The sequence below is a fragment of the Bos grunniens genome, chromosome 27, assembly GCF_055505025.1.
Source record: "Bos grunniens cultivar Pamir isolate PY7600 chromosome 27, Bosgru_T2T1.0, whole genome shotgun sequence".
Taxonomy (NCBI): Eukaryota; Metazoa; Chordata; class Mammalia; order Artiodactyla; family Bovidae; genus Bos; species Bos grunniens.
The window spans coordinates 31,223,256-31,235,537 of NC_141191.1; positions in this window are offsets into that span (position 1 = coordinate 31,223,256).

A 12,282-nucleotide genomic window follows, 5' to 3' on the forward strand; every position below is an offset into this window, starting at 1 on the left:
CATAACTTTCCTTCCAAGGAGCAAGTGTCTTTTAATTTCATAGGTGCAGTCACCATTTGCAGTGGTTTTGGAGCCCAGAAAAATAAAGTCAGCCACTGTTTCCACTGTTTCCCCATCTATTTGCCATGAAGTGATGGGACCAGATGCCATGATCTTAGTTTTCTGAATATTGAGCTGTAAGCCAACTTTTTCACTCTCCACTTTCACTTTCATCAAGAGACTCTTTAGTTCTTTTTCACTTTCTGCCATAAGGGTGGTGTTATCTGCATATCTGAGGTTATTGATATTTCTCCTGGCAATCTTGATTCCAGCTTGTGCTTCATCCAGCCCAGCATTTCTTATGATGTACTCTGCATATAAGTTAAATAAGCAGGGTGACAATATATAGCCTTGACGTCCTCCTTTTCCTACTTAGAACCAGTCTGTTGTTCCATGTCCAGTTCTAACTGTTGCTTCCTGACCTGCATACAGGTTTCTCAAGAGGCAGGTCAGGTGGTCTGGTATTCCCATCTCTTTCAGAATTTTCCACAGTTTGTTGTGATCCACACAGTCAAAAGCTTTGGCATAGTCAATAAAGCAGAAATAGATGTTTTTCAGAACTCTCTTGCTTTTTCGATGATCCAGCAGATGTTGGCAATTTGATCTCTTGTTCCTCTGCCTTTTCTAAAACCAGCTTGAACATCCATTTGGAGAATTTTGAGCATTAGTTTACTAGCGTGTGAAATTAGTGCAATTGTGTGGTAGTTTGAGCATTCTTTGGCATTACTTTTCTTTGGGATTGGAATGAAAACTGACCTTTTCCAGTCCTGTGGTTACTGCTGAGTTTTCCAAATTTGCTGGCATATTGAGTGCAGCACTTTCACAGCATCATCTTTTAGAATTTGAAATAGCTCAACTAGAATCCCATCACCTCCACTAGCTTTGTTTGTAGTGATGCTTCCTAAGGCCCACCTGACTTCACATTCCAGGATGTCTGGCTCTAGGTCAGTGATCACACCATTGTGATTATCTGGGTCATGAAGATCTTTTTTGTACAGTTCTTCTGTGTATTCTTGCCACCTCTTCTTAATATCTTCTGCTTCTGTTAGGTCCATACCATTTGTGTCCTATATCGAACCCATCTTTGCATGAAATTTTCCCTTGGTATCTCTAATTTTCTTGAAGAGATCTCTAGTCTTTCCCATTCTATTGTTTTCCTGTATTTCTTTGCATTGATTGCTGAGGAAGGCTTTCTTATCTCTCCTTGCTATTCTTTGGAACTCTGCATTCAGATGCTTATATCTTTCCTTCTCTCCTTTGCTTTTCACTTCTTTTCTTTTCACAGCTATTTGTAAGGCCTCTTCAGACCGTCATTTTGCTTTTTTGCATTTCTTTTTCTTGGGGATGGTCTTGCTCCCTGTCTCCTATACAATGTCACAAACCTCCATCCATAGTTCATCAGGCACTCTGTCTATCAGATCTAGTCCCTTAAATCTATTTCTCACTTCCACTGTTTAGTCATAAGGGATTTGGTTTAGGTCATACCTGAATGGTCTAGTGGTTTTCCCCACTTTCTTCAATTTAAGTCTGAATTGGAGTATATAATTGCCTTATAATGTGTTAGTCTCTGTTGTACAATGAAGCAAATCAGCTACATGTATACATACATCCCCTCCCTCTTTGACCTCCCTCCCACCACCCGCCAGTCACCCCTCTGGTCATCACAGAGCACCGAGCTGAGCTTCCTGCCCTATACAGCAGCTTCCCACTAGTTATCTCTTTTACACATGGTCATGTAGGTACAGCAACCCTAATCTCTCCCAATTAATCCCACCCTCCCCTTCCTCTGAGTCCATACCTCCCCTCCCCCCTCCTCCCCACCCCCGCCCCAACACACACACATCTACATCTCTATTCCTGCCCTGGTAATAGGTTCCTCTGTACCATTTTATTTTTTTCTAGATTCCACACCTATGCATTAATATATAATACTGGGATCTGGTTTTTATAGTGAGGCTCCCAGAGCAGGGGCTTCCCTTGTAAAGAATCTGCCTGCAATGCGGCAGACCCCAGTTTGATTCCTGGGTCAGGAAGAATCGCTGGAGAAGGGATAGACTACCCCCTCCAGTATTCTTGGGCTTCTTTGGTGACTCAGCTGGTAAAGAATCTGCCTGCAATGCTGGAGACCTGGGTTCAATCCCTGGGTTGGGAAGATTCCCTGGAGAAGGGAAAGACTACCCACTCCAGGATTCTTGCCTGGAGGATTCTACCCACTCCAGAATTCCATGGACTATGTATAGTCCATGAGGTTGCAAAGAGTCGGACACGACTGAGCGACTTTCACTTTTCACTCCCAGAGCAGAGGGCATTCAGTTTGGAAATGAATGGAGATGCTCCTCCTTGAAATGGAACCGACTAGGCTTCTGCATTTATCTGGATGGACCTCAGTAGCCTGCCCCGTCTGTGTGCAAGACAGCTGCTCCAGGCAGGCTCCGCGGGATTTACTGGAGGTGGAGGAGGGCACCCGGTCTGCCTAGCAGTTGATGGATCAAACCGGTTTCCTTCCGAGGCTCATGCGCCACACCAGTCTCTTGTTCCTCACTCAATCCTCCGGCTCTCCCCAAATCCTTTACACCAGTGGGCACTTTTGAGTTTGACAAATGGCACTGTCTGCCTGGAGACAGAACGAAAGCGATCCGATTCTTATTTAAACCCAGCACATCTGCGGCAGCCAGACATGTGTTGGAGCAGACAGCAACACCTGGAGCCTGGCAGAACACAGACAGGAAATGGGGAGGGCTGGGAATGGGGGAAGCCAGGGATGCCCAGAGGCTTGTGCAAACCATTCCCCCAGCCTTTAGGGAGGAAGCGACCAGATAGTCTGATGTTCTTATTAACAACCCTTTCCAATTCTGAGGCAGGTTCCTTGGGGCCCAGTCCAGTCCAATATTGCTGTGGAAACGAATCTCCTGTTCCTTTTCTCTTACAGGACACAGGGGTCTCTTGAACGTTCTCCTTTGTCACATTGATTTGTTTCAAGGCAGGCGTTTGCTGACAGCACCCCCATTAAGATGACCTCCCTGATTTATCAATCCGGTCAGGCTCCCTGACAGAAAGGGGGTTTGGTGCTTTTAAAAATAAGTTTTCTTCCCAGATGAAGCAAAGCGTGGAGAAAGGGGAAAAACGAGTGAAATGTGAAGCTTGTCAGTATGAAAGGCAGTTTCATTGTTTGTCCTTTAACTGGATTTTGTTCCCACCAAGGGAGTGTTTGGGTCTCTCCCCAATTTGCTAGAGATGAAAGCCCAGTTGCCCAACCATGAAAGACAGGAAAGGACATGGGGAGGAAGGGTTTTTCCTGTACTGATCCTTGGTCCTCAAATTGAAAGAGGACCCGGGGACCAGTTACGGTTGCTTAATCTATGTGGGAACATTCCAAATATGAATCTGCAAGGCTTTGTGTCCTGGAAAGTTCTCTTGGACACCTGAAGTCCCCAGGGATGGAAAATAACATCCTTTGTAGAGAAATTTTATTTTTTCAAAGCTCCTTTTGTAAAACGAACTCAAATCTCCTTATTCTTTTTTTTTTTTTTTTTTTTTACCAACCATCAGCCAAATCATTGGCCTGCACCACCATCACCCAAGACACGCACATCATTCCAATGATTCTGGGAAAAACAGTCATCCGTGTGGGAATGGGAATGGGAGCTAAAGATGGAAGGATGAGCTAGTATCTGCTGTAGATCAACAGTGTGGTGTAGTAGAAACTGCACTGGGTCAGTTTGTGACTGGAAACCCGAATAGGGCCTGCCTGACATCTTTCCAGCTCTCTGGCCATGGAGAAGCATTCCCACAATTTGGATTTCATCTACTGCACTGTAAAATGTGGCTAGAGTGATATAGGTTATTTAGCTTCTGTTACGGAGAAGACAATGGCAACCCACTTCAGCACTCTTGCCTGGAAAATCCCATGGACGGAGGAGCCTGGTAGGCTGCAGTCCATGGGGTCACGAATAGTCGGACACAACTGAGCGACTTCACTTTCACTTTTCACTTTCATACATTGCAGAAGGAAATGGCAACCCACTCCAGTGTTCTTGCCTGGAGAATCCCAGGGACAGCGGAGCCTGGTGGGCTGCCGTCTATGGGGTCGCACAGAGTTAGACACGACTGAAGTGACTTAGCAGCAGCAGCAGCCTCTATTAAGGTCTTCCTTATGATGAGGTTATATCCCCATAAGCCATTGTTAGGTTAAAAATGCATGTGAGGGAATTCCCTGGTGATCCAGTTGTTAGGACTGATACTCTTGCTGCCAAGGTTCAGGTTCAATTCCTGCTTAGGGAATGAAGATCCCAAAGATCCCACAAGCAGCTTGATGCAGCCCCCCACTCCAAATGCATTTAATACCCCTAACCTACAGCATATCAAAGCTTGGAGCAGCCTACCTTAATTGTGCTCAGATCATTTCTATTAGCCTATAGTTGGGCAAAATTTCCTAATACAAAACCTATGTTATAATGAAGTGTTGAATATCTCATGTCATTTTAAAAATACTGTACTGAAAGTGGAAAGGGGCATGGTTGTCTGGGTGCAGAATGGTTGTAAGTGTATCAGTTGTTCACTCTCGTGATGATGGGGCTGCTGGGAACTTCAGCTTCCTCTGCTCAGTATCTCAAGAGAGTGGGTCACTAGCCTGGGGAAAGATTAAAAGTCCAAGTACAGTTTTGGATGTTCAGGCAATCTGATTACGACATTTATCACCCTATTGATCGCCAGGGTTGATTCGGCTGATCTGGCTGGCTGGGCGACTGTCCCCTTCCTCCCTCGCTGCTCCGTGTGCACCCCTCCCGAAGCTGCATGCTTGGCCGAAGAGGACAACCATCCCCGAGAGAGGAGGACCAGTCTTCAATCAAGGGTATACAAGTAGCTGCTCTCCCCCGCTAGAACCTCCAAACAAGCTCCCAAGTACAGTTTCTGCTGAATGTGTATAGTTTTCCCCACCACCATGAAATAGAAAAATCAAAATTTCATTAGGTTGTTGGTTAATCATTTAGCAAATTCCCATGTTTTCCGAGGACTGAAGCAGATGCCTCAGGGTGCTTAATGTTTAGCGTTTTGATAAAGGCTGGTTGTCTCACCCTCCTGGTATTCTTTAAATATGCTTTCAGAGTGATTCAAAAACCACAGATAAAAGATACGAATGAAAAAAAAATTAGCATATTTTTCTTCCTGTGTAGGTGGATGCCTATGTAAATGTGTATTCTGTGCTCTCAGTGTGTGTTAACACAGGAGCGTGTGAGTGAGTGATGTATGAAAAACAGTGGAAGCAATTGAATTAATTCTACTGACATTGTTATGCCTCAAAATCCGAGGAAGAATGAGGATTGGAGCCACCTAGACACCTCCATGACTGCTACTGATGTTTTTTTCTACCCAGTAAAAATGGAACTACAAATGAACAAAACCAACCAACCCCTGGAAGATGATGACTGATTAATGATCAAACCTCTGAGGAAGTGGGAAGAATGACCTCCTTGTCCCAGAAGGGAAGGACTTCTCAGTCTATGCCCTCCATCCTCTAAGAACAAGGAGGAAGAAGGTGTTTCCGCCGAAGGAAAGGAGAGAGATGTCTGTGGTGGAGTTACTCTGTGGCTCCATAGAGCCCTGTCATGTCACCCCTGCTAATTAGCAGAAACGCTTTCTTGACATCCGTTATTAGAGGCAATTTTAGCCACAAAAGTTCTGAAGGATGAAACCTTAAAGAAAAAATCCACAGAAGGATAAGAAAACTGGGTCAACCTGCAGGGCTTTATTTGAGTTGTCTGCAGAGGTGGCTGAAGCTCTGGAAACTAATTAATACTCATAAAAATGTTTAGTTTTCAAATGGTCTATTCTAGCACCTCCAGGGAGATGGTAGGTGTATAAGTAGGCATTGCCACTCACTTGGGCAAGTCACATAACCTCTTTGATAAGTCCTGTTTTTTAAAATTAGATTGCAAGACTGAAGAATGCCTAAGCACCTTATCAAGTCTGCGTTGCATAAATCTGTCTGTAGGACAATGGTTCCCAGGGAGAGGTGGGGAGTAATTTGTTCCCTGGGGAAATTTGACAGTGCCTAGAGACATTTTTGATTGTGATGACTCCGGGGAAGGGGAGATAGACTGTAGGGCTCGTACTGGCATCTCATGGGCAGAGGCGAAGGATGCTGTTAGACACCCTACAATACATGCAATGCCCCCTCTTCCCCTACTAACAAATAGTTGTCTGGCCCAAAATGTCAATAGTGCCATAGAGTAACTCTGCTCTAGAAGTGAACAGTGAACTTATATGCTTGATTTTACTACTAAAATCCCTTGGAAAATTAAAATGATACAATTTCTTGATGATTACCACCCAACATTTTGCAAATATGATGATTTTCAGAGGCTAACATTAGGTCCAAAAATAGTTGATGGGCTGGGGGCAGGGAGGCATTCCCTTATGATGGAAGCATGATGCAATTCTAGGGAAGGGGCTGTGCCTAAGGCCCAAACAGCTTAAGGTTGGATTAGATAAAGGTACTTAAAAGTAATTTAATTGATGATGATGATGATGATTTTTGGTTGCATTGGGTCTTTGTTGCTGTGTACACAGGTTTCTCCAGTTGCGGCAAGCAGAGGCTAGTTTCTAGTTGCAGTTCAAGGGCTTCCACTGAGGTGGCCTCTCTTTTTGCGGAGCACAGGCTCCAGGGGGTGAGGGCCTCAGTGGTTGCAGCCCCCTGGGCTCTAGAGCACAGGCTCAGTAGTCATGGCACATGGGCTTAGTTGCTCTGCACTATGTGGGATCTTCCCAGATAAGGGATCGAACCCACGTCTCTTGCATTGGCAGGTGGATTCTTTATCACCAAGTCACCAGGGAAGCCCATAGATAAAAGTACTTTCAATCATCCTGTATATGGGGCTGTTTGTCCCTGTTACAGGCATTAGGTGACAGAGAGAAAGGTTAAAATAAAAACTATTTCTTCAAGCTGCTGATAAAGCAGGTACTTGAGCTATACTTCAGCTATTTATGCAAAAACTGATAATCAAGTACCCTTCGGAGTCAAAGCTGCAACAAACTTAAGTGGCCTACAACAGCAAAAATTTATTATCTTAAAATTCTATAGCTTAGATGCCCAACACGGGTACTGATGCAGAAAATGTGGCCTCCGTGCAGTGGTGCTAAATCGAATCTTGGAGACAAGAGTTTTGGATGAAGTAGAAATGAACAGAGGAGCCTGGCAAGCCGCAGACCATAGGGTCGCACAGAGTCAGACACGACTGAAATGACTTAGCAGCAGCAGCAGAAATGAAGAGCTCGATTGCTTTGCCAGGCAAAGAGAGACACAGAGGGCTTGAGCTCTTCGAAAACGGTGTGTCTCAAATCTGGGGAATTTTTTATAGCAAAGGTTCAAATTTAGTCTGTTTGACCCTGACCTTACCTAGGGCAAAATGTACCCTTTACACATGAGATTAAGGTTAAGAATCCTGAGATGGAAAGATTTTCCTGGATTATCCTTGTGAACCCATGAGTCTTTAAAAGAAACTTCCCTGGTTAAAGGTTCTCTGGGCCCACAGACATGATCCATTAACGGCTACTGTAAAACTATTAAAGGTTCCCCTTGTAGACTAATGTTCTTCTGTTGCTTAAAGATAGTGCTGAGGTCTCTGCCTTGCAAGACATGAGCATCCCCCTTAGGACCTCCCATCCTGGTCATCAGACTAATAACTAGGGTGAAGTTACAGCATAACTTGGTCATGGAAGTTCTGGACCAGCTAAGAGAAAATGAAGGAATGTCAAGACTTACCTAACATGTACTTGCGTGGTCTGGGTTACATATGGGACTGAGTCTTGAGATGCTGGATCAAGGTGAAATATAAGATTGGATAAGGAAGAGTTTATCTTTATGGAAGTGCCTCATCATACAGGATTTTAAAAGCTTTCAAGTTATTTTCTCAACACCCTACTGCTAATCAAGGGAGAAAGAGAAATGAAAGATCATGAATTCAGTCCTAGCTTGAGGGTAGACCCCTCAAGCCTTGGTGATAGAAGCCTTGTTATAGAAATTTCAATCAATTAGGTATATAGAAGTAAGAAATGAATTAGGACCAAATTATTCTTTAAAAATTTATGACTAATTTCTGGAGAACCAAGACTTGGGTTCGTACCACAGCTTTCTTATCCATTCATCTGCTGATGGACATCTAGGTTGCTTCCATGTCCTGGCTATTATAAACAGTGCTGCGATGAACACTGAGGTACACGTGTCTCTTGCAATTCTGGTTTCTGGAAGATCCCCTGGAGGAGGGCATGGCAACCCACCCCAGTATTCTTCCCTGGAGAATCCTACAAACAGAGGAGGCTGGTGGGCCACAGTTCATTGGGTCACAAATAGTTGGACATGACTGAAGCGATTTAGCACAGACACACTTGCTTTAATGATAACAAATCTTATTCACCCCAAACCTACATAATTATCCACTCCCTAGATGATTTTATGTGACATGCTATATACAGCTATTCCAGCAACTAAATTAACAAAGTTAAAATTCATTTTTAAGAAAATCTGTGAAATCATATAATTTTAAAGCTGAGAGTAGCATGGAGAACATTCAGTTCAAAGCTCTGTCACGACTGAGCTCCTATAGGGTGATGACTGTATCCCCCCAAATGAACATAATGCTGAGAACTGACTTTTGCAACTCAGTGTTCTGCCCCCTGATGAATCCCACAGATGTTACTTAACATCCCCAAGGTTGGACAGCATGTTCGTGGCAATGCAAAACTTAGCCTAGTTTTATAGTCATGACTCTTTTTTAAAAAAGAATCTTTCTTCTCCATTAACTATTCCTTAGTTCACTGAGAGATCAGCCATAAAACAAAACAGCCTTAAGAGAAGAGCCACACGTTCACATTATTCATGGGGAATTAGGTCTGTTTTCACCTTGGGTTAATGGAATTCCATCAGGCAAATAGATGATGAGAGACTTTTGGATGAGTACAAGAGGGTCTTTTGGTACCTCTAAAATCTCACCTCCCTGATCCTTCCTTTATCTGGCTTAATTTCCTTTATCTAAATTTTACTGTGTATTTTGGTGGTGCTGGTGGTCTTGGAGGGGAGAGCCAAGGGAAAAAGTTGAAAATGGGCCACTGAGATCTTTTGTTGTGGGCAGTATAATGATGATCCCAGATGTGGCCTCTCTGGATCCACCGTCACAATCATGTCAAACCCACATTTCTTTTATTATTGTTACTAATAATTATTTATTTTTGGTCGTGTCTTCGTTGCTGCATGTAGACTTTCTTTAGTTGCGGTGAGCAGGGGCCATACTTTGTTGGGACGCGCAGGCATCTCATCGCTGTGCCTTCTCTTTGTGCAAAGCACAGGCTCTTGGCACGTAGGCTTCAGTAGCGGCGGCACGTGGGCTCGGTCGCTGTGGCTCACAGGCTCAGCATGGCTCAGTAACAGTGGTGTACAACGGGTGGGCTTAGTTGCTCTGAGGCATGTGGAATTTCCCAGACCAGAGATCGAACCCATGTCCCCTTCATTGGCAGGAGGACTGCTATCCACTGTACCACCAAGGAAAGTCCATCAAACCCACATTCCTTTGGACTGGTCCCCAGCTACTGAGTGTGGATTGCAATATTTTGAAGGATAGTGTATTTTGGCAGCATCACAGGATTCTTCCAGCAGAGGATGTTTGTTTGGAGACATCCCAGCAGGCTGCCTTCTTAGAATCGTGCTGCCATTGAGATCTCTTCCTGGCCACTCCTCTTCTTTTTCCTTTCGTAGCATCATTTCTGCATTCTCATCTGAAGATTCTCCCACCTTACATTGTTCCTCTTGCACTTCAGATCCTGTCTTGACACCTGCTTCTCAGTAGATCCACACGAATGTAAGTGGTCCTGAGAAAGCTCCGAGAAAACAGAAAAAAGATGAAGACTTGGGACTGGCTAGGTCCCTTTCTGGTGGACAAAGAGAACCATGTCTTGAGTGTTGGGTTGGCTGTTGATGCCCATGGAGCAAGGTGGTTGCCTGGTTGCAAAGGATTTCACTGGTGGGCAGGTAGAAAATGTCCTGATGGAAGGGAAAATCATTGCAGCTGACATGGAAGAATGATGTCTACAAGGACAATGGAATTGACTGATTACTGCTAAATTCCACTGAAGCTCTGCAAAAACATAATGAGAAATTGAGGACTATGGGGAAATGTCAGTGAGTAGGAACCATAAAACCAGACACAGGTATATAAACCATACCATCAATTTTGTGCCTTATAACAATAGATTTCCAGTTACTAAAATCTCTGCACATTTGTGTGTGTATAGCCAACTTCCAGACCTTCCAGAAGGAAAGGAGGAATGAGACTTCCCTGGTGGTCCAGTAATGAAGACTCCATTGTTTCAGTGCAGGAGCTGCAGGTTTGATTCTTGGTTGGGGGACTAAGGTCCACACGCCTCGTGGTGTGGTGGAAAAAAAAAATTAAAAGTCAACTATACTTCAATAAAATTCTTTTATTTTATTTTATTTTTTTTTCTGGGGGCCCCGGGCAGGCCCCGGAGTTCCGGTACCGAGACGAGGCAGAGGACCAGCGGGATGGGGCCGTCGGCGGGGAGGAGAGACCTCTCGACTCCAGCAGGGCCTCCTCCTTCTCCCGCTGTGGTGGCGACGACTGCTCGTCGCTAGCTCTTCTCTCTTCTAAAATTCTTTTAAAAAGGAGGAAAGGAGGAATAGACATTACATTTCTGAATCACACCCTTGTCTTCTAGAGAGGAAGATTAACTCATCCAAGGGATAATTGCATTTTTTCTAATCTTAAAGTTTATAGAAGGCATTGTTGATGATATTTATTTCTATCTTGGATTTACATGGTAGTTTTCTTCCAAACAATCTGGAACCCATACAGACGATGTTAAAAGCATGATTCATTTTGCTTGAAAATTTTATTAGAAAAATCTACTGCTGATTTGGTTTGCAAAAAGCTGGACTAAGGTCCCTGTATAACGTTCTCTCCTCTACTTTTTGATTCTGTCTTCTTTGATTGAATGATTTCTATCCTTTTCTCTCTCATTCTTCCTCTCTCATCTTTGGTATAGATTGAGCAAAGGAGATTTCCTCAGCGCTGATTGCTCATGTTACTAAATTATTTTCTCAACTGCCTGAAAACAATTTTTCCTTTACTTTGGGACCAACCTCAGTTTTTTGTTACATCTTCAGTTCTGAAGTCGCTGATACAAAATGTTTCTGAGTTGCAGCTCATAGATCTTGCTTTTATTTAATGCTGCTTGATTTTTGTTCTCATTGCTCTAAATGATTAAAGACATTTGGGCCCCCTTATTTATCATGTAGGAATAGTCCACAAACTCTTAGTACAAAAAGTGCAGCTTTAAATTATTGCTGAGGGAGTGAGTTGTTATAATTATAGGAAGCTAAAGGCTTCTGGTCAATGTAAGAAGCTGGCAGTATATTCTAGTTCGAACTCTTCCTTCCTTCAGTGAAAAAACCAAAACCTGTTGCTATGGACTGAATGTTATGGACTGAACTCCAAAATCTCTACGTTGAAATTCTAATGCCCATTATGATGGCATTTGAAGATGGTGTCTTTGGGAGTCATTAGGTCATGAGCATGGAGACCTCAAGATGGGGTTTGTGCCTGTGTAAGAAGAGACACAGAACAGCTTGCCTCCTCTTTCTACTCTCCACCATGTAAGGAGAAAAAAAAAAAAAAAAAAAAACCAAGCTCCTGCCTCAAAGGAATTTTAAAGGGACAGTTAATTTTCTCAAATTAGTAAATTGCTGGAGGTGGGAATGAGACACTTTTAAAATGATGGGACTTGCCCGATAGTCTAGTGGTTAAGACTTTGTGCTTCCACTGCAAGGGGCGTGGACTTGATCCCTGGTCAGGGAACTAAGATCCTGCAGGCAGGAGGCCAACAGAAAACATGCCCCTGCCACTCCCCCCCCAAAACAAATAAACAACAACGACAAAACCATATCACATGCATTTCATGCGTCCATATGTAAGCCAAGTTTTGAAAAGAAAACAAGGAAAGGCATACTAAGACAACCAAAAATAGCTCTTTTTATTCCAATCTACTGTTCCAACACTCCCCACCTGCCTTGTGCCCTTAAATCTTTATTTGGAAATGCGAGAATCTTGTAAATACAAGAGTTAGAATTACTGTAACAATCATTGGTGAAGCTATTTTTAAAACAATTTTCATAGCATTTCCTTTAATCATGTTGCTAAAGCAGAATCTCTTCACCATGCAATCCAAATACATTAT